Below are 20773 nucleotides of genomic sequence, written 5' to 3'. Positions count from 1 at the left end.
TATGAGTTTTTAGGTGCTCCCAGAAGGGACAAACCAAAGCATATTCACGAAATTCTTCCTCCTTATAGAGGGAAAAAGGCTTGTCTTTGACCCCACTGATACTGGCAAAACCAGCCTTAGAATTAATTTTTGCTTAGTTTTATTTTAAAAGTAATTTGAATGTTAAAATCGAAATTTCTTTAAGAGTTAGTTTTTCAATTCAGGTGCCAGACTAAGAGCAGGCTCTGATATTTTCCTCAAATAACCTGTCTATGACACCAATTAAAGATGTTACCATCCGAGCTATTATTTTATATTTTGATTGCGAGTTAAAATCAGCCACTATTCATAGACATCACACAAATTTACAAAAATAACAGGCTTCATTATTTAATTAAAAAGATTTATTTCAGGAAAAGGAGACAATAACACCACTTTAAAAAGATAAAACAAGTTTACAAGAGGAGAGATTTTACATAAATTAGTCACTCTGAGAAGAGAGTTGCTAAGAAAAGAAAAAACAAGAGAGCAATTAATTTTTATCACCTGGTCTCTGGCTGGGGGTGGGGCAGTGGCGTAGTACCCACTGTTCCTGCTTGGCTGCTGTTCTCTTCTTTTTTCTTGCTGGTGCCATCCCATTGCTGAAGCGGCGAGAGTAGAAAGAGAGGGGGGGAAAGAGAGAGCCAGCATTTTCTCCTTTTCTCTTTGACTTTTTATACAGCAAAAAGGGTTCTGTCTTTTCATAAATCACTGGCACACACTGGCAGAGATTTGCCATCTGTTACGATCCGAGCTATTATTTGATATTTTGATTGCAAGGAAAAATCAGCCACTACTCATAGATGTCACACGAATTTACAAAAATAACAGGCTTTATGATTTAAGCAAATTACAAAGATTTATTTTAGGGAAAGGAGACAATAATGCCACCTTTAAAAGAAAAAGCAAGTTTACAAGAGGAGAGATTTTACATAAATTAATCACTTTGGGGAGAGAGTTGTTAAGAAAAGAAAACAAGAGAACAATGAAGTTTTATCACTGTCTGCCGGCCCTGGCCTCTGGCTGGAGGAGGGGGGGGGGGGGGGGGGGGGGGGCGGTGTAGGACCCGCTGTTCCTGCTTGGCTGATGTTCTACGCTTTTCCTTTCCTCCACTGTTGCTGTCCCGTAGCTGAAGCCAAAGTGGTGAGAGAGAAGGGGGAAAGAGAGAGAGACGCATCTTCTCCTTTTCTCTTGGAGTTTTTATACAGCAAAAAAGGGTTCTGTCTTTTCATAAATCACTGGCACACATACTTGCTAAAGATGACATGCAGATTTTGCCATCCCAAGAACTTCTCTTTTATTTATTATCTTTCAGTCCTTGTTACCTTGCTAAATTTATTATCTTTTTCTTGACCATGTACCAGGAGGCGACCTGATTAGCAGTCTTATCTTTAGGTGCCTGCCAGGCATGATACAAAACAGAAGCTGGTTAAGTTTGGGGTAAAAATCTGTTAATTGAGAATATGTTTGATATATTTTTTTAAAGAGTTGAGAAAATGTTGATTCCAGAGACATATTTCATATTTTCAAAGTGGTTACATCAGCCACCAAATCCACACTGTCCAGTAAACTTGATTATCCCTCTCCTCCACCTGTCCAGAGGCAGGGCCCCTCTAATGTTGAGTACAGCACCCACACAAAACAGAAGGGTTTGTGTGGTAAACCAGACTCTCACTGTTACTTCCTTCACTCACAGCTGCCTATTGCCTAAGTCTTGCATATCATGGTAAGAATAACATTTAGGAGGAAAACTATTGAGGATCAGAAGGGACTGAAGTCCTTTCTAGCTTCCCAGTGGTGATGACTCAACCATGCTTACTCCATATGAAACCAACGAGACAGACCTATAAAATAAGCAGCTGCATTGGTGGATCTTGGGAGTCTCATCAACTTCAACTCTCCCCTGTTTGGCTGGCTTAATGCTTGGATCCAGGACTGGTGTTTTTCTCTCTCTCTTTATTTTCTTACCCACACACATACCCCTTTCTAATTTTTGTTTCCCCTTTATATGTATATATGTGTATTTTACATACATACCTGTGGGTGATTTGTTTTCCCTAAGAATTGCTCCAAAATAACTTTTAACTGTTAGAGCAATTTAAAAAGATTTTTTTATGGATAAACAGGCCTTGTGTGATGTTTTTGCCTTAATCTGATCAAGGGGTATTCAGACATCTGAGGGGGCCATCATTTGGTTACCCTCAAAGGGAAACTGTTCCCTCAAGAGGAAACGCAGGCCTGGTAGGAGGATTGGATCCAGTTACATCTAAGCTCCTCTCTGAGAAGGAGACTAGAAAGCAAGGGAGTCCAGTCCAAATCCTCTTTTTATCACTGTCTGGTTCAGGTCAGGATGTGGGGCTGGGTCAGCCACTAAATGAATGACAGCTTCTCTCTATTAATCACCTTCCCTTCTCCTATAGGAATAATGAGGAAGAATAAGGGAGAGAGACAAGGGTTGGAAGTTAAACTACACAGCTTTAATGAAACAGTAGTGATGAAAAGGAAAATTATTAAATATATGTAAAGCGATATCACTGGAAATATAACATAGCAGAGAGGAGATAGGCTAGGAGGTTCCTCAAGTGTATGAAAGATAACTCCCTGACACAGCTGGTAAGGGAGCCTACCAGAGGAGGTGCCTGGCTAGATCAGCTGTTCACAAACAGGAAAGGACTGGTGGGAGATGTGGTTGGAGGCTGTTTTGGGCCTAATGACCACGAAATGGTTAAGACTCCAGCCTGTTCAGTACACTGGTTGAGAGAGTGCCTTGTGAGACAGTCCTGAAGGACAAAGGGCACTAGGAAGTCTGGAAAATCTTCAAGAAGGAAATCTAAAAAGCATAGGAGCAGGCTGTCCCCTTGGGATGAAATGGCAGAGAAAACAACCAGCCTGGCTGAACAGGGAGATTTTGCTGAGACTCAGGACAAAAAGAAGAGTTTACCACTTTTGGAAGAAGGGGCAAGCATCTCAGGATGAGCATAGGTATCTCCTTATGTGTTCTGGGTTGATGTGGTGCTGTTTTTTGGTAGCAGACAAAGGGTCCCAGGCATGGCTCCTGTAAGTAGCTACTGAAAGCTCTCTCAGCTACAAAATGTCTGGCCTTGTCTCTGGCTAATGTCGAGACTATCAGGGACAATGGATGTGCTCCTCTGTGATTACAATACTGAGGAAGAGGAAACACCTGCTGATAAGAGCTCAGGGCAGAGAGGACTGGGGGGAGAGAGAGCAATACCAGAGAAGAAAGAGATACCAGAGAGGAGAGCAATGCCGGAGCAGAGATATCAAGGTTGGTAAGGAAGGAGCAGGAGAAGGTGCCCTGAACAGAAATGCCTCTACATCCTGTGGTGAGACGGCAGGCTGACCCCTGTAACAAATGGAGGAGCATGGTGGTACAGCCCATGAAGGAACGCGGTTGAGCAGATTTTGTGGACCTGCAGCCGTGGAGGACCCCATAGCAGGGGAAGTGACTGTGCCTGAAGTAGTCTGTGGCTCTGTGGGCAGCCTGTGCTAGAGCAGTTTGCTCCTGAGGGTCTGTGCTTTGCAGGAGGGACTTGTATTGGAGGGGGTTGTGAAGGACTTTCTCCCGTGGGAGGGACCCCACAATGGAGTAGGGGAAGACTGTGAGGAATCCTGGTTTTGGTCTCTCTTCTGGTGGTGTTCTCTCTCACCTCCCCCTCTCCCCTGCCTTGCTCTTATTCAACAGGTGTTTCCCCTTCTTGAATATGTTAATTGCAGAGGCAAACATTTTTTGTGTTCACAGATGGCCTGAGGTGGGGCCAGACATCTTGGAGCCAGGAAGAGCTATTCAGAAGCTACTTACATGAGCCACCCTCCTGGAGGACCCCTTCCCTGCTACTAAAAAAACGCATCAACCCAGAACAAGTGGGTATGCCATATCCCCTATCATGCACCAGACTCAAGAAAAATTGAAAGGTACAATGGACTGTTAAAAATTACCCTAAAGGCAATGGATGGTGGAGCCTTTAAAAATTGGGACAAGCATTATGCTCTTTTCTCTATCAGGGAGGGGGATTAATAGAGAGCATCTGTCATTCATTTAATTGCCAGCCTAGTGTTAAACCATGATAGGCTGCCAACTGGATTTAACTTCATTTGTTAATGTTTGTTAAGTGGTCAGAAAAACAGTACAGGGTCCCTTCCACACCTCTTTCAATGGCTCATCCTTCCAGGTTTAGATGTAAACTGAGTGTCCTGGTTGGACGTGTTGCATGGGTGAATCCAAAGGCAGAGGATTTTGCTGGTTCATGTACCTATGAAGGGATGAGAAAACCCTAAACAAATACAGCAGATAATCTTGCAACATTCCCTCCCTTTTGATATGCATGTGTTCACTTCCTGTTAACTTGTCCTGGTTTGGGCCAGGATAAAGGTGATTTTCTGTCTTGTACTTTTGCTTTTAGCTAAGTCTCTTGTAAGTAGTTGCACTTGCTGAAATTAACAGCAAGTTTCTCAGACAGTGTGTGTTTCTAGGACTGATAACACTCCATGTTTATAGTTACTGCTAGAGACTGGTATGCAGAGCCAAGGACACTGCTCAGCTCTGAGGAAAACATAAAGAGGTCCCACCTGCATCCCTCCTTTGGGGAGGAACGGACAAGATAGATGCCAGAACTGACCAAACAGAGTATTCCATCCCATATACGTCATCCTCAGTATAAATTTGAGGGATCACGAGGGCCAAGCCATCGATTTCCTGCTTCCAGCTTCCGACTGCCTGCCCTTCCTGCCTTTCCTGCTTCCCTTTCCTTCACCCCGGCATCCTGGAAGGATCCCGTCCGTCTGCCTGCCTGTGGTCCTGATCCGTGCCAGCCCTTATCTGTGTGTTCCTGCCTCCAGTTCCCAACTGCTGCCGACTCCAGGAGTCCAGCCTGGACTTTCCCAGGGCTGCCCTGCAGCCTCGGTGGTGACGTGAGAGCTATTGGGGGAAAGGGGGGAGGAATGTGGTATCCATTTTCTTGTATATTTGTATATATTTAGTAATTTTTCCTATTTATCATTACTGTTTCATTAAAGTTGTGTAGTTTAGTTTCCAACCCATAAGTCTCTCTCCCTTATTCTCTCTCCTTTCTTATCAGGGAGGAGAGAGAGATTAATAGAGAGCGTCTGTTACTCGGTTTAATTGCCGGGCCAGTCTTAAACCGTGACACTGGGTCTTCTTTTTTTCTCCTTTTGAAATTTGGTGTTATGTTTCCCCTTTTCTAGTCAGTGGAAAAGTCACCAGACTGCCACAACTTTTCAGGTATGATGGATACTGTCTTAGCAACGCAATTTGCCAGTTCCCTCAGGAGCTGCAAATGGATCTCATCAGGTCCCATGGACTTCCGCACTTTCATGTTCCTCAGATGGTCTCAAATCTTATCTGCCCCTGCATCTTCGTTCTTCCAGTCCCTGCCTTTGCCTTCTGTGACTTTGGTAGTGTGGCTTGAGCACTTACCATTGAAGGATGAGGCAAAAAATGTAAAAATCCCAGGTAACCAGGTGTCCCGTTTCCTTCCAGAGAGGACCCACATTTTCCCTAGTCCCTTTTATTACCAACATACCTATAGAAGCTTTTCTTGTTTCCCTTGGACATATTTGATTTTATGAAGGCTTTAGCTTTCTTAACCTTTAGCTTTCTTAACCTGATCCCTGGCTGCTTGGATAATTTCTTGGTATTTCTCCCAGGCTACCTGTCCTTGCTTCCACGCTGTGTAGGCTTCCCTTTTATGTCTGAATTGCTCCAGGAGCTCATTGTTCATCTATGCAGGTCCTTCTGGCACTTTTGTCTGATTTACTCTTTGTTGGGGTGCATCATTCCTGAGCTTGGAGGAAGTGATCCTTGAATATTTACTAGCTTTCTTGTGCCCCTCTTCCTTCCAGTGCTTTATCCCTGGGTTGGTGTCAGTGAAACTCCCAAAGCCCACCAATGCAGCCCCTCATTTTATAGGCCTGTTTCACTTAGTAAGCATGGTTGAGACATATCAGATTGAACGACCAAGCCCACTTAATTCCCTAATCCTTATCTCTATCATAGACAGGCCCTAGGCCATATGCAGACCCTGTTCTGTCTCTTTCCTCTCCAGCAATCCCTTTGAAAATGCTAATGAGGATTTGTTGGGGGAGTGGTTGTTTGCAAAGGTTACCTGGCACCCACTCCCTGCAGGTCCGAGGGTCCGGTGGAGGGGGTTCCTCCATCCAGTCCCTTACACTGCTGCCTGTGAGGAGTCCCATTGGAGCAGCTGTGGACCTGCAGCCTGGGGAAGATCACGGTTGAGCAGATGTTGTGGACCTGCAGCCATGGAGGGGACTGTTCCCAAAGTAGTCCATTGCTCTGTGGGCCGCCCACACTGGAGCAGTTTGCTCCTGAGGGATTGTGCCTTGTGGGAGGGACTCGCATTGGAGGGGTTCATGAAGGACTTTGTCCCATGGGAGACACCCCACAATGGAGTAGGGGAAGACTGTGAAGAATTCTTCTCCTTGAGGAGGAAGGAGCAGCAGAAAACAACCTGTGATGTCTGGACTGTAAACCACACTTCCTGTTCCCCTGTGCCGCTGTGGAGGTAGAGGTAGAGATATCGAGAACAAAGTAATTTGGGTTCGGGAAGAAGGAAGGGGTGGGATAAAGTATTTAAGGTCTAGTTTTTGTTTTCTCTTTGCCTTGTTTTGATTTGATTAATGATAAATTAAATTGATTTTTTCACAGAATCACAGAATAGTTGTGGTTGGAAAGGACCTCTGAGATCACTGTGTTAGCATGGAGACAAACACATAACCACTTGGGAGAGGTTATATGTGGTGCTTTATTCGAGGCCCCGGGAACCAGGGGTACCACCCAAATCTGGCTCCTTTAGTAGTTTCTGGTGCCTTTTCCCAAAGTACCCGAATTGACCTTGCGTATATCGGAATACTACCCCTGAATCTGCAAGACAGAGCGGCATTTTCACCAACATTATAAATTTTCATTTCTCTTTTACAAGGCATCTCCACACATGAGTTAATCAAAATAAACCTTGAGAGCCAAAATATGATTAAAATACCGTAAGCCATGTATGACACTTCACTTGTTTTTCAGACTTAATCTCGTTGGTCCTAATACTTTCACCTCCCAATTCTTTGGGGCTTTCTTCACTCTGGTATAATGGATCCAGGAATCTATTCCTTTCACTTTAACTGCAGTAAAAGTTGTTAGTAGCACTAGGTGCGGCCCATTCCACCGTTCTTTTAGTGGTTCCTCATTCCAGTCCCGGACGTAAACCTGGTCTATGTCATGTACTGGATTCTCTAGTGCCAACGGATGATTCCAGATCAGTACACCCCACAGTCGTGTCAGTGTTCTACTGAGAGATAATACATAATTATATATATCTTGACTTCCTTTGACATGTAAACTCAAATTTGGTCGCGGTGACTCATATGGCCTTCCGAAAAGGATCTCATAAGGGCTTAACCCTACTCCACCTCTAGGTTTAATTCTTATTCTCAACAGTGCTATTGGCAAAGCTTGTGGCCATTTAATCTTAGCTTCCTGACATATTTTACTGATTTGTCTTTTGATAGTTTGATTCATCTTTTCTACCTGTCCACTAGACAGGTAGAATCTCCATGGTGTATGGAGATTCCAAGAGATCCCCAATATTTTACTTATTTCTTGAACAATAGTAGCCACAAAGTGCGGTCCCTTATCTGACGACATGCCTAAGGGGACTCAAAACCTAGGAATAATTTCCCTTAATAACCATTTTATAGTTTCCTTAGCTTGGTTGGTGCGACAGGGAAAGGCTTCGGGCCAACCAGAAAAGGTGTCAACCCCAACGAACAAGTATCTGTATCCTTGAGCCTTTGGCAGCTCCACAAAATGAATTTGCCAATAATCACCTGGCTCAGTACCTACTTTGATATGTCCCATTTCCATCCTTCTTCTGACTACTGGATTATTCTTTAGACAAATTTCACATTTTGAATTTATGGATTTTGCCATTGTTAACATCTGTGTCGAGATTATTCTTTGCTTTAGGTAGGTTACCAAGGCTTCTGCTCCCCAGTGACATTTCTGATGTTCTGTTTGTAAAATTGCTCTCATAATGGAAGGGGGCACAACTGTTTGTCCAGCTGCAGTTGTATGCCATCCTTCCGGATTCAATTGAGCTTTCAGTAACTCTGCTAATTTCTTATCTTCTTCCGAGTACTTTGGTTTCTGGGTAAGATAATTTTGTAAAGGGCTTCGTGGGTATCAGAGCCATTGCAGTTGATACCTGTTTGGCAATGTGATGAGCGGTGCGATCTGCCAGAGTATTTCCCTCGGCCTCCTTAGAATTGCCTCCTTGATGCGCTTTACAATGCATGATTGCTACCTGTTCAGGTAATTGTACAGCAGTAATTAAGTTTAATATTTCGGTTTGATATTTTATATTAGTACCTTGTGAGGATAACAGTCCATGTTCCTTCCACAAAGCCTCATGAATGTGTACAACCCCAAATGCATATTTTGAGTCTGTCCAGATATTTACTCGCTTATCTTTACTTAATTCCAGGGCTCTTGTAAGAGCTATTATTTCTGCTCGCTGGGCTGAAGTTCCTGGAGAAAGAGCCTTTGCCTCTACTTTCCACAAAACTGCTCCCATCAGTAAAAAGTTCTTGATCAGGTTGTTCAAGGGGGATATCTTTCAAGTCCGTTCTTGTCGCATAGGTATGTTCAATAACCTCCACACAATCGTGTTCCAGGGGTCTATCTTCTGTAACTGTACTTAAAAAGGCTGCTGGGTTCAATAAATTAGTTGTATTCAAGCTTACATCATCTTGTTCTGTAAGGATAGCCTGGTACTTCATTAGCCTGCTACGGGAAAGCCAATGCCCCCTTTTTGTTCTAAGACCGTTAGTACCATATGGGGTACGTATACCTCAATCTGTTTTCCCAGAGTCAGTTTTCTAGCTTCTTGTATCAAAGTCACTGTTGCTGCTACTGCTCGTAAACATGAAGGCCAGCCGGCACTGACTGGGTCCAGTTGTTTGGAAAAATACCCTACTGGCCTTTTCCAACTTCCTAGTTTCTGTGTTAGGACTCCCAGCGCCAATCGTTGTCGCTCATGTACAAACAACTGAAAATCCTTAGTTAAATCTGGTAGGCCTAACGCTGGTGCTGTGGTTAAGGCCTTTTTCAGTTCCTTAAAGGCTCTTTGTTGGGGTCCTTCCCAAATAAAGGTTGGTGACTTCTGTGCCTCATACAGAGGTTTAGCTATTAACCCATAGTCCAATATCCACAGCATACACCAGCCTGTCATTCCTAGGAATGTTCGTAATTCATGTAAATTCTGGGGTTCGGGAATTGCACAGATTGTTCTAATTCGATCCATTCCCAGTCTTCTCTTTCCCTGGGTTATTTCGCACCCTAGGTATAGTACAGTTGTACATGCAATCTGTGCCTTTTCCTTTGAAACTTTGTACCCATTCAGACCCAATTGATTCAGTATTTCAATGGTCACTTGTAAGCATAGTGATTCTTGTTCTGTAGCAATAAGGATATCATCTACATATTGTAATAAAAGATACTGCGATCTTTGTACCTTAATTTTTCCTTGCGTCGTCCAGGATTCCAGCTCTTTTGCTAGTTGATTTCCAAATAGTGTCGGACTATTCTTAAATCCTTCTGGGAGCCTGGTCCATGTCAGCTGCATTTTTCATCCGTTGTGTGGATTTTCCCACTCGAAAGCAAAAAGATTCCTACTGGTTTTGTCAAGAGGAATGCAGAAGAAGGCATCTTTTAAATCAATCACTGTAAACCATTTATACTTTTCTTTCACAGATGTTAACAATGTGTATGGGTTGGCTACCACTGGATGCACATCCTTTGTAATATTATTTATTGCCCTTAAATCTTGCACCATTCTATATTCTCCATTTCATTTCTTTACTGGAAAAATTGGGGTATTATATTCTGACTCACATTCTTCTAGTATCCCAAATTTCAAAAATTTTTCAATAATTTTTACTATCCCATATCGAGCTTCTAACTTTATTGGATATTGTTTCACCCGTATTGGTTTTGCCCCCTCCTTTAGTTCTACTACTATTGGTGAAGCCAATTTAGATTTCCCTGGTACGTCAGTTTCCCAGACGGTGGTAATCACCGCTTCCTCTACTTCCTTAGGTATTGGAACCTTTGGATTTTCTTTTAGTACTAAAATGTGTCCTGTCTTTGATTCTGGAACTTGCATCATTAATTCTCCATTTTCAAATGTAATCTTAGCATCCAATTTCGACAATAAGTCTCGGCCCAACAAAGAGACTGGACAATCTGGCACATATAGAAATTCATGTGTCAATTCTTTTCCCCCAAATCGTAATTCCAGGGGTCGCATGAACGGCTGTACTTCTTTCCCTGTGGCTCCCACCACTGTAGTTGTCTTATCCCCTATTTTTCCATACAAGTCGTTTAGAACTGAATATGTCGCACCTGTATCTACTAAAAATTGTACTTCCTCCCCTTCGAGCCTTACTTTTACTAAGGGCTCACCTGATCCTAGTCAACTCTGATTCCCATATTCTCCCAAGGCCAGCATTCTAGCCACATCAGTATTTCCAATCGGGGCCCCAGACTGTAAGGTTTGTCCCCTTTGTGGACATTCATTTTTCCAATGTCCTTCCTGTCTGCAATAAGAGCACTGATTCCAGCCCAACTTACTGAACCTAGCTCTCAAATCACCGGGCACTGATCTGAATCCTCTTCCCTGGCCGCACATCATTCCTCTTCCCCTATTCTGATTCTTAAAGGTATTTTGGTCCCTGCCTTGTATCACTGCTAACAGATTCCGCTGTTGTTTCTGAACATATTCCTTCTCACGATTATTATAAACTTTCCAAGCTACTTCCAGCAATCTATCCAAGTCATGCAATTCTGCACCCTCTAGCTTCTGCAGCTTCTTCCTTATGTCCTCTTGTGACTGTCCTAGGAAAATCAAGGCCAACTGTATCTTAGCCTGCTCTGTTTCTATATCAAGATCAGTATATTTCCGGGCTGTTTCCTTCAAACGTTCTAAAAATGCAGACGGGGATTCTGCCTTTTCCTGCCTGACATTATATAACTTTGACCAGTTTATTGTCTTAGGCATGGCATTCTGCACTCCGATTACTATCCAATCCTGGTATCTCCTTAGACTCCGCATTCCTACTGGAGTATTATAATCTCACATAGGGTCTTCTATAGGGAAATTCAGATCTACAGTCCCAGTTACCACCCCCTGCCTGATATCCTCCCTAACTCGATCACACGCAGTCCTTAACACCATCTCCTTTTCAGTAGAATCCATTAGGGTATCTAATAACACCTGAATGTCATCCCAGTCTGGATTCTGAGTTTTCAAAATCATTTTCACTACACGTGCCACTTTACTCGGGTTTTCCCTATAGACTCCTGCTGATTGCTTCCAAAGCATTAAGTCTCCTGGTGAAAAAGGTACTTTAACATATACTGGCCCCTCTGCCCCAACCCCCTGTCGGAGAGGCGCCAATAATGCACCAGATGCCTGGTACTGTGCCTCCCCTCCCTGAATATCTCGCTGACGTGTTCTATGAGAGACTGGGGTATCAGGATATTCCTGCCTTTCCTCATAATCACCCTCATCTTCATCTTTCCTTCTTCCTTTTTCTATATTTCTTGGGGCCGGAGGGGCAGATGGAGCTACCAGGGATATTAATAGTTCAAAATCATCATTCTCCGAATGCTGAGCTGCATTTTCCACAGTTGCACACCGCATATATTTCTTTTCTGTTACACACCCTTCACATTGCTTGTCCGAGTTTACACTGACAACCATCAATCCGCATGCCTTTTTCCATTCATCCTTATTTCTCAAATAAAGGAACAAATCTACATATGGTACTTCATCCCACTTGTTCTCACGCCGGCAATACAGCATCAATTGTATAATAGTATTATAGTCGAGTGACCCATTTTCTGGCCACTGGACTTGGTCTTCTAATTTATATTGAGGCCACCAAACATTACAATAATCTATTAATTTTCCTTTTTGCATTGATTGCCCAAACCGCCCCTCTTTCCAATGATCTAAAATACATCCTAATGGAGTTGATTTAGGTATTGTCGGCATTTTATAATACTAATTATAATGACACAACCAAGGCAGCACAAACTTTAAACAACACAATACAAATATCACTGTTCCTTAGGACAGATTACCACACCAGACCACTGATGCAAACAACACAATACAAGTATACAGCAGTCCAGAGGTAAACCCATCTGGGCTACTGAATATTCCTGCAAGATATTCCTGCTTGGTTAGAGTCTGGTTGTGAAAGTATGTCACATAGATGCTCACGTACCAAATAGTCAAGCAACTGAAGAACATCAAAACAACCAACAGGTGTATCAGGCTGCTAAGAATAATGGGGCTCAGGTGGATCTGGATTGGCAACATAAGGGTGAAAAATTTATGTCTTGCTCAGCCCATGACACCTCAGGCCATCAAGAAAGGGATGCAACATATAGATGGGCTCATGATTGAGAGGTGGACTTAACCATGGACACTATTGCACAGGTTATGCATGAATGTGAAATATGCACTGTGATCAAGCAATCCAAATGGTTAAAACCTCTTTGGCATGGAGGACAGTGGTTAAAATATAAATTTGGGGAGACCTTGCAGATTGATTATATCACACTTCCACAAACCCAGCACAGCAAGTGCTATGTGCTCACAGTGGTGGAAGCAACCACTAGACGGTTGGAAACATATGCTGTGCCTTATACCACTACCTGGAACACTATTCTGGGTCTTGAAAAGCAAGTTTTGTGGCAGCATGGAATCTCAGAAAAAACTGAATCAGACAATGGGACTAATTTCTGAAACAATCTCATAGATACTTGGACCAAAGAACATGGCATTGAGTGGGTGTCACTTTCCAAAGGCTGGAAATGTGGAGATTCCTGTTGGATCCCACAAGGACAAAGTAAAGATAACACAGTATCAGGTGTAACTACACGCTTTTATTGAACACAGACAGAACTGGTAGGAATTAAAACTATAGTTGTTAGCCTAATCATATAGAAAGAGACAGAAGACAGAAAGAAAGACAGAAAGACAGACAGAAAGACAGAAAGACAGACAAAGACAAACAGAAAGACAGAAAGAAAGACAGAAAGAAAGAAAGACAAAAGGCAGACAAAAGACAGACAAAAGAAAGACAGATGAAAGAAAGACAGACAGACAAACGAAAGACAGAAAGACAGAAAGACAAAGAAAGACAGAAAGACAGACAGACAGAAAGAAAGAAAGAAAGAAAGAAAGAAAGAAAGAAAGAAAGAAAGAAAGAAAGAAAGAAAGAAAGAAAAAGAAAGAAAGAAAGAAAGAAAGAAAGAAAGAAAGAAAGAAAGAAAGAAAGAAAGACAGACAGAAAGAAAGAAAGAAAGAAAGAGAACCACTCAAAGGTAGAGGGAGAGAAAGAGAAAGAGAGAGAAAGAGAAAGCATAGGAAAGTCATGACCCAACATCATCCCACTGATCTTGTGGAAGAGAGGAAGGGGGGGGGGGGTGGTGCTCCCATCCTAGGAGAGGGCAAGGGGTTAGAGTCTCTTTAGAGTCTCTCTTCCTTTTATGCTATCCATTTCTTGCTGCACTACAGCCGTTAGCCAACCATTGTTCATCCTGACTTGGCCTGGAAAGAAGTCGCCTCCCTTGTAGTTTTGCCATCTGCTGTGTCAACAGAATTAACAGTTTTTGGCTAGGTGTTTTCCCCTAATTGGCTCTCCTAATTAACAGTATCCAATCTGGGCCTGTCAAGGAGCTGTTTTTCCTCAAACTTTATGATTTCCCTCTTATCTCTTCTTGGGCTGTCTCTTCTCAAGCTTTATGGCCTCAACTCCCATCTCTTCTCAGGGCCTTCAGACTGCTTGATACAAATGCATCATTCATCCCGCTTGTTACAGAGAGAGAGAGAGAGAGAGAGAGAAGAATATCATACTGCAGGATTTTGCAGCCTGGGGTGGTAGACCAGTCCTATGCTGATCTCCAGGAAACAATTATTTCTCTCTTTTCCCCCCTCCCCTATTGTATGTCGTTTGTTGGAGGAGGGGGGGGTAATGCTTCCAGTTGCCAATTGTCGTTTGAGGCAAAGCCTGACTGGAACCTCACAGAGGGTATATCACATCCCTGCCAGCCTCCAGAAAACTTGAATGATACAGTGGACTACTAAAAACTACACTAGAAATGGGTAGTACCAAGAGAAATGGGGTACCCAGAGAAATGGGTAGTGGAACTTTCAAACACTGGTATACAAATTTAGTAAAAGTCATTTGGTTAGTTAGCACTAGATGATGTGCAAATCAATCTGACCCTGCCCAATCAAAACTTTTAGAAGGGGATGTAGTCCCTGTAGTGCACATTAAAAACATGTCTGGGTTATTCCTGCCTTGGGTAAAGGTATACCTATTCATGGCATTGCTTTTGCTCAGAGACTTGGGTCCACTTGGTGGATGATGCAGAAGGATAGGAAGTCCAATGTGTATCTCAAAGGGATTTGATTTTGACTGAAAATAGATGTTAGTTGCTAAATTGCACTCTACTCTGCATTTGTAAGATCTCACCAATAAAAGGTGCCCTAATCAGGCACAGGTGGGCTTAACACAAGGTCATGCCCACTACCTGGCAATTAGTGGCACCTGGTTGCGTCATTTCACTACACATGCATATATATCAATGACACTTACTTATTTTATTAAATGCCTTTTCCTGGGGTTATTTTATGCATGAGCGAAATAGAAGGTTTTGGTATCTGAGAGTAACATCTTGTAGTATACAGTACAGTTTTAGTACTCAAAGGTGTTTAAATAAACTGTTCAAGGTTTGCTTTCCATTTACCTGTCTGACATTCTTTATAAGAGGAAAATCTGTTTCTACCACAGAAACAAGGAACAAGTATGACCACTTCATTTCCCTTGCAGTGAAAGTAAAAGGGAGTGCATCTTATAACTGGTCTGTAATTTTATCATGTAATTGAGTTTTTGTAGTAGTTAATGCAGAAAACTGTTTTTGTATTGGTATGTACGCATTTGCTTGTCAAGTTAACATATAAGCCTCCATGGCACGGGCTCAATTTGGATTAATTTCATTTTTTCCTCATGTTGTGTGTGGAAGATGATGCAGTGTCATGTGGATGCTTGTGAGGACATGCAGCCACCAGAGCTGGTGAGTATGCTCATACTTTTATTTGACTGGTTTAATAGTTAATTTCTGAGAAAATAATTTGAATTGGTTAAGTGATAATTGGAGTTTTTTGAGACTGAATGTAGTCAGTGGCAGCTTGCACTTATTGAGAAATTCCTGAAACTGTGTACGCAACAGCACAGCCAAAAGATTCTGTTGTATTACCGCTTTTGTGTGCCCTATTTTTGTGTTCAGAGTTGTAACTTTCACTGTAACTCTTGCTTTTCAGCACCCTGTAGGTGCATCTGTTTAGGAGTATGTTTTATGATAATGTCATCATGTGTGTTTTTCCTGTTTCAAACAAGGAATGTTGAAATAATTATTTACTTATATTTGTGGATAAACTATTATGCATTACCTATATGTATATTTGAAATAATTCAATTTCTTTTATGTTTATCAAACTTCTTGGTCTTAGAGCATTTCGGAAGGAAACTTCAAAGGATGTCAGCAAGGGTTTATGCTGTCTAGATGATGGCAAAGTGCCACCAAATATTAAATGTTAGTTCCTAGTTTACATAAATGCTGCAGTTATAGTTACTTATCTGCTGTCAAATTCATTTGCTTTTTTTGTTGTCTGGGGAGGAGAAGCAGCAGAAAGGGTCAAAAGAATTGTTTGTTAAAACAAGTTAGCCCCAAAAAGGGATTCCCTATGAAAAATATCAGCAGAAATAAGTGGAAGAAAATGTGTGTGGAATATGCAGCTCTGATCAACCTTTTGAATTAAGTTGTAAGCAGTGTCCTTCATTCTTTTGTATTTTTCAATCCACTATACGTTCCATTATGTTGTTTTATAATTTGTATTGCTAAGCTATGTGATTACACAGCACAGGTTGCTTAGAAACAGATGATCAGCTGAACAATGCTTTTTTTTTCTGAATAGATTCTGGTTTGTGGCTCCAAAAAGCTAGCAGGCAAATGTTTTTTGGAAAAAGTTGTTGCATTACAACTTCTGCAAGCATGTAACTTTTATACAAATTCCTGTGTTTGTATAGTTCAGTGATATAAGTTTAATTCTAGAGAAGTGTGCGTGTCTATTCTCTGCTTCTACACGAAGATATTAAAATAGGTGTTTGTGCATTTAGAAGGCATTGTATCAAATTAAGTACTTGATATCAAGTACCAGTCTAACTTGTGAAAATAAAAGCAGTCATGAGTGCTGCATTGCAGCAATTTGGATTTGGTATAAGGTGGTTTTAGCAGAACAGCATTAATTAGTGTCATAATTGTCCATTCTAGGATACAAAGGACTGTAGCATAGTCTGAATGGAGAGACCAATTATAAAGTTAGAGTTCACTTGGTTTTCCCTCAAGATACAGATGGAGTAGGAGGGTTGACAGATACCAGGTAAATGTCTTGTACCAAACTAAGACTCAGGTTTCTCCTGAGCTGCATAGGTAGTAGCAATAAGGCTGAATGAACTCTCATCTTTTGATTTAAATGTTAGTTTAGTCCAAGGGTCAAGAGTAGATCAGCATCAGGAGCTACTTACTAGCTGAATTGATAAGGTTGCTTGGTCAACTGGCATGGCTGGATCTTTGACTTATTAACACAGCAAGCCAGGATGTTTTCATGAGATAGTCCTTCCTCTCCCTTTTTTTTTTTTCTGCTTGGCCTTTCCCCCCAGTTTGCCTTTAATGACACTTAGATTAAGTTTGAGTTAGGATTTTTGCATAAAATAGGGTCAAATTTAACGGTATGATATTTGAAATTAAAGCATATTAATAAATCTTGGCTATTTGCTATTTAAAGGTTTTTCTTTTTTTTTTATAGTTTGAAGGCGGCTCTGGATATGGTAAGTTTTTATGGATAACTTTGACATGCACTTCATTTAGTCAGTAAGAGGCTTGATGCATGTGTTTAAATCAGACTATTCTTACACAGGGGGTCGTGGTTCATATGGAGATCTTGGTGGACCCATCATCACAACACAAGTAACAATTCCCAAAGATGTAAGTGAATCTGGCATGTTCTCTACTTCTATTAAATAAATAAATAGAAAGCCACAGCCTTTTCTCAGACTATGTAAGTAAATCAAAAGTATGTGGGATGCTTGGCAAGTACTTTTAATATAAAGCAAGTATTTTTAAGTCACAAAGTTTATTCTTAAGTATGTTAATTGTATCTTCACTTTAGAGATGCACCGGACTTATTTTAATTAATTAATATTCAGTAGTAAAAATGGACTAGGTAACTTTTTTACAAACAAGCATCTGTTTTTTCCAATTTCATCCTACTGGTGTTTAAAACTTGCAGAGGATAGATATTTTTAGGCTATAAAAAAGTAAGCTTCCATTGCAACTTAGTTTTAAAAGTTGATGGAACCTACTTGAAGAGTGCTATATTTTTGCAGAGAAAATTATCAAGAAATAATTTTATTCTTCCCTAGTTGGCAGGTTCTATTATTGGAAAGGGTGGTCAGAGAATCAAACAAATACGGCATGAGTCAGGAGCTTCAATCAAAATCGATGAACCACTAGAAGGCTCAGAAGATAGAATAATAACTATTACAGGAACACAGGACCAAATACAAAATGCTCAGTATTTACTGCAGAACAGGCAAGTTGAAGCTTAATGCTGTCCTTACTATCAATTTTAAACTGACTTTACTACTACTGCATTCTAAAGCTGCTCTTATCTGCAATATAGTTTTTAGAAGACAGGATTGGCTATTGAACTTCTCCAATGGTAGTTTTGCCTTGATTCTCTTTTTGCTATTCTAACAAAAATGAAGATTTTTTCCAAAAAAATTAGTTTTGAGAGACACTTTAACCAAGCAGTCCTCTCATTTCTCTAGTGAAAATTGCTGCAAAAAATCTACTTGTAATAAATTACATAGAACCTTTAGAAAACATAGAAGATTTCAGTGGATGTTGGTCTAGTTCTGTGTGGAAGACTAGTGATTTTGTTGTTTTTAGATAACTTAACTGACAACAAATCACAGTCTGCCATATGGCACAGATCATGCCTCTACAGGACAAATTGAAATCAATTGGTGCTCTTATGCAGCATTTCACACCTTACTGGGATTATTGTCTTTTCTGCCAAATATTAACAGTTTCAGACTTAAGTTTGCTTAGTTTTGCTCCAGGTAGCATTTGTTAATGTTTAACTTGAATGTTTGGCTTTAGATTACTAATAATTAAACGTGCTTAAAGTAATTTATGCCTATAATTATTAGCTGTAAACATTTTAATATTTACTTTTAAATTAGTATTTTATGGGAATTTGTAGTTTAATCTTTAAGAATGCCATTGTAAGTATTGATACAAGATGTATGAACAATCATTCTAATACATGCTTTTTTCTTTTTCTTTTATAGTGTGAAGCAGTATGCAGATGTTGAAGGATTCTAACGCAAGATTATTTTTTCTTTTTTATAGTGTGAAGCAGTATTCTGGAAAGTTTTTCTAAGACTAGTGAAGAACTGAAGGAGTCCTGCACCTTTTTTGTGGTGTTTTTTTGGGGGAGGTTTTTTGTTTTTTAATATCTGCTTCTGTTTAAAAGCCAACATTCCTCTGCTTCATAGGTGTTCTGCATTTGAGGTGTAGTGGAATCTACTGTTCACCAGATGTAATGTTTTTAGTTCATTACAAGTATGTGGGGAAAGGAAAGGCTGCACAAGACTAACTGAAATTTTGAAACAGCAGCAGAGAATGGATTTTATTTTTGTTCATTGTTGGGGGTAAATTGTTTTTTTCTGTAACTCCTGTGAACACCCTGCTTTTATGTACACTGTAAATTTTTGGTTTTTTTTAAAGAGGGGAGAAGACTGGTCATCCATATGTCCATGGCATCCTTTGAGAGCAGTGTGCAGAATGTAATGCTCTTTTTTCTTTTTTTTTTTAAGATATTATTTTTTAAATTTAGGGAACCTATTATTGGTGGTCATTTTTTTCCTTATAAGGTAATATTAAAAATGGATACACCCTTTTTTTTATTATTCTCCTCATAAAAATGTGTAGATGAAAATTGCCATTAAGCTTGCCCTTCTGCTTCTTTGATATAGATGGAGTTACATGTTTCTGGCAAATTAAAGAAATGGTGCAAAAACTGTGGGTCAGCATTGCTATTTGGGGAAAGAAGTACAAAAATATTAATAATAAATGTTTGAAATATGACCTTTTTGCAAGTTTTTTTGCCATCTCCGTAGTAAGTATATATATTGGTGACAGTATATTAACAAAATATTTTAAGTTTGGGATGCCACTGAGTTAACAGTGGGTTAAATACACCTGTTTCTAGACAACTTGCTTAATGGAAATAACAGGTAAATATAGCAGTTTGTATCATTAATGAACAAATTGTAGTTTTCAGAGCTTTCATTTGTCAGGTAGAAACTTTTATGAATAGACAAATCTATCTAATGTGATTTTCATTGTATACATAACTTAAATTGGGGTTTTTTGTGGTTTTTTTTTTTTTCCCTGTAATTTGCTGAATTCTATATTGGTGAGAAATGAGGTAAAATATCTCTGGATGCTTCATGTTATGCCTTGGCATTTGCATTTATAGTTTACAAGTTATGATTTCACTTCTGAAATAAAAACAATTTTTAAAATGCAAAAGAACTTAGTAAATCTGAGTGTGATCCAGATTAAGTGGATTTTTCATTTTTTTTACTTTGGGGGTATGTTTAGAATATTGACTTTTCTCATCTTTTTGAACCACATGGGATGATTTGTATCATAAGGAGCTATGTAATGGGAAAGGACAAGGAGGTAAAAGATTATCTTAGCAGGGCTATAATCAAATCTTAAAGACCTACAACCTGCTTTTGTCTAGGGTAATAACAGTTTTCCCAGCAAATGAATGTGTAGATTTGGCACTTCCTTTGGAAAGGCTGAACATAAGTTATATGAAGAAATTGGCAACCTAGAAAAATGTCAGATGACATGCAAATGAATTAAGAGAAATCGGTGCAGGATTTTTTTTCCCCATGCACTTCTACATTGTATATATGCTGGTGCTTTGCAGTTTTATGTTTTTTAAAATGTTTTATGGGAGAGGAAAGCTGCACAAGCATCAATATACTAGAGAGTAATGTATTTTGGTTTCTTTTTAATGATCTGCATCTTTTATAAACCTTAACCTAGTCTTACAAAGAAGTTGAGCACTGCCCTAGCTTTTGTAGGGCTTTCTTTAAAGTTTCCTTTTAACAAAACGTATAATTTGAGGTAAGCATAAGGTATTCCTGCTTTAAAAAAGAGCTGGGGGTTTTGGGTCTCTATCCTGGGACACATCAAAAGTGTGACTAGCACAGAATCACAGAATTGTTCTGGTTGGAAAAGACTTTTAAGACCTATAAGGTCATGTAGTCCAACCAGTAACTACTGATTCCAGAGCTAAGCCATGTCCCTAAGCACCAAATCTACACATCTTTTAAATACCTCCAGGGATGTTGATTCAACCACCTCCTTGAAGCCTGTTCCAGTGCCTGACAACCCTTTCACAGTAAAGACGTTTCTTCTAATATTTAACCTAAGCATCCCCTGGCGCAACTTGAGGCCATTTTCTCTTGTATGTTGCTTGTTACT

The 20773-nt window shown here is 40.3% G+C and overlaps 1 long non-coding RNA gene across 1 annotated transcript; it reads left to right on the top strand.

Moving 5' to 3' along the window:
* Window positions 1-17008: 17008 nt before the first annotated feature.
* On the top strand, window positions 17009-18857 carry LOC139789290 (uncharacterized). The gene is made up of 4 exons (XR_011723129.1): window positions 17009-17031; window positions 17106-17188; window positions 17626-17795; window positions 18559-18857. It is a non-coding gene; the product is annotated as an uncharacterized lncRNA (long non-coding RNA).
* The last annotated feature ends 1916 nt before the right edge of the window (window positions 18858-20773 follow it).

This window comes from Heliangelus exortis, chromosome W (genome assembly GCF_036169615.1).
Source record: "Heliangelus exortis chromosome W, bHelExo1.hap1, whole genome shotgun sequence".
Taxonomy (NCBI): domain Eukaryota; kingdom Metazoa; phylum Chordata; class Aves; order Apodiformes; family Trochilidae; genus Heliangelus; species Heliangelus exortis.
The sequence above is the reverse complement of the archived record's forward strand: the minus strand, read 5'-3'. Positions and strand labels throughout refer to the sequence as shown.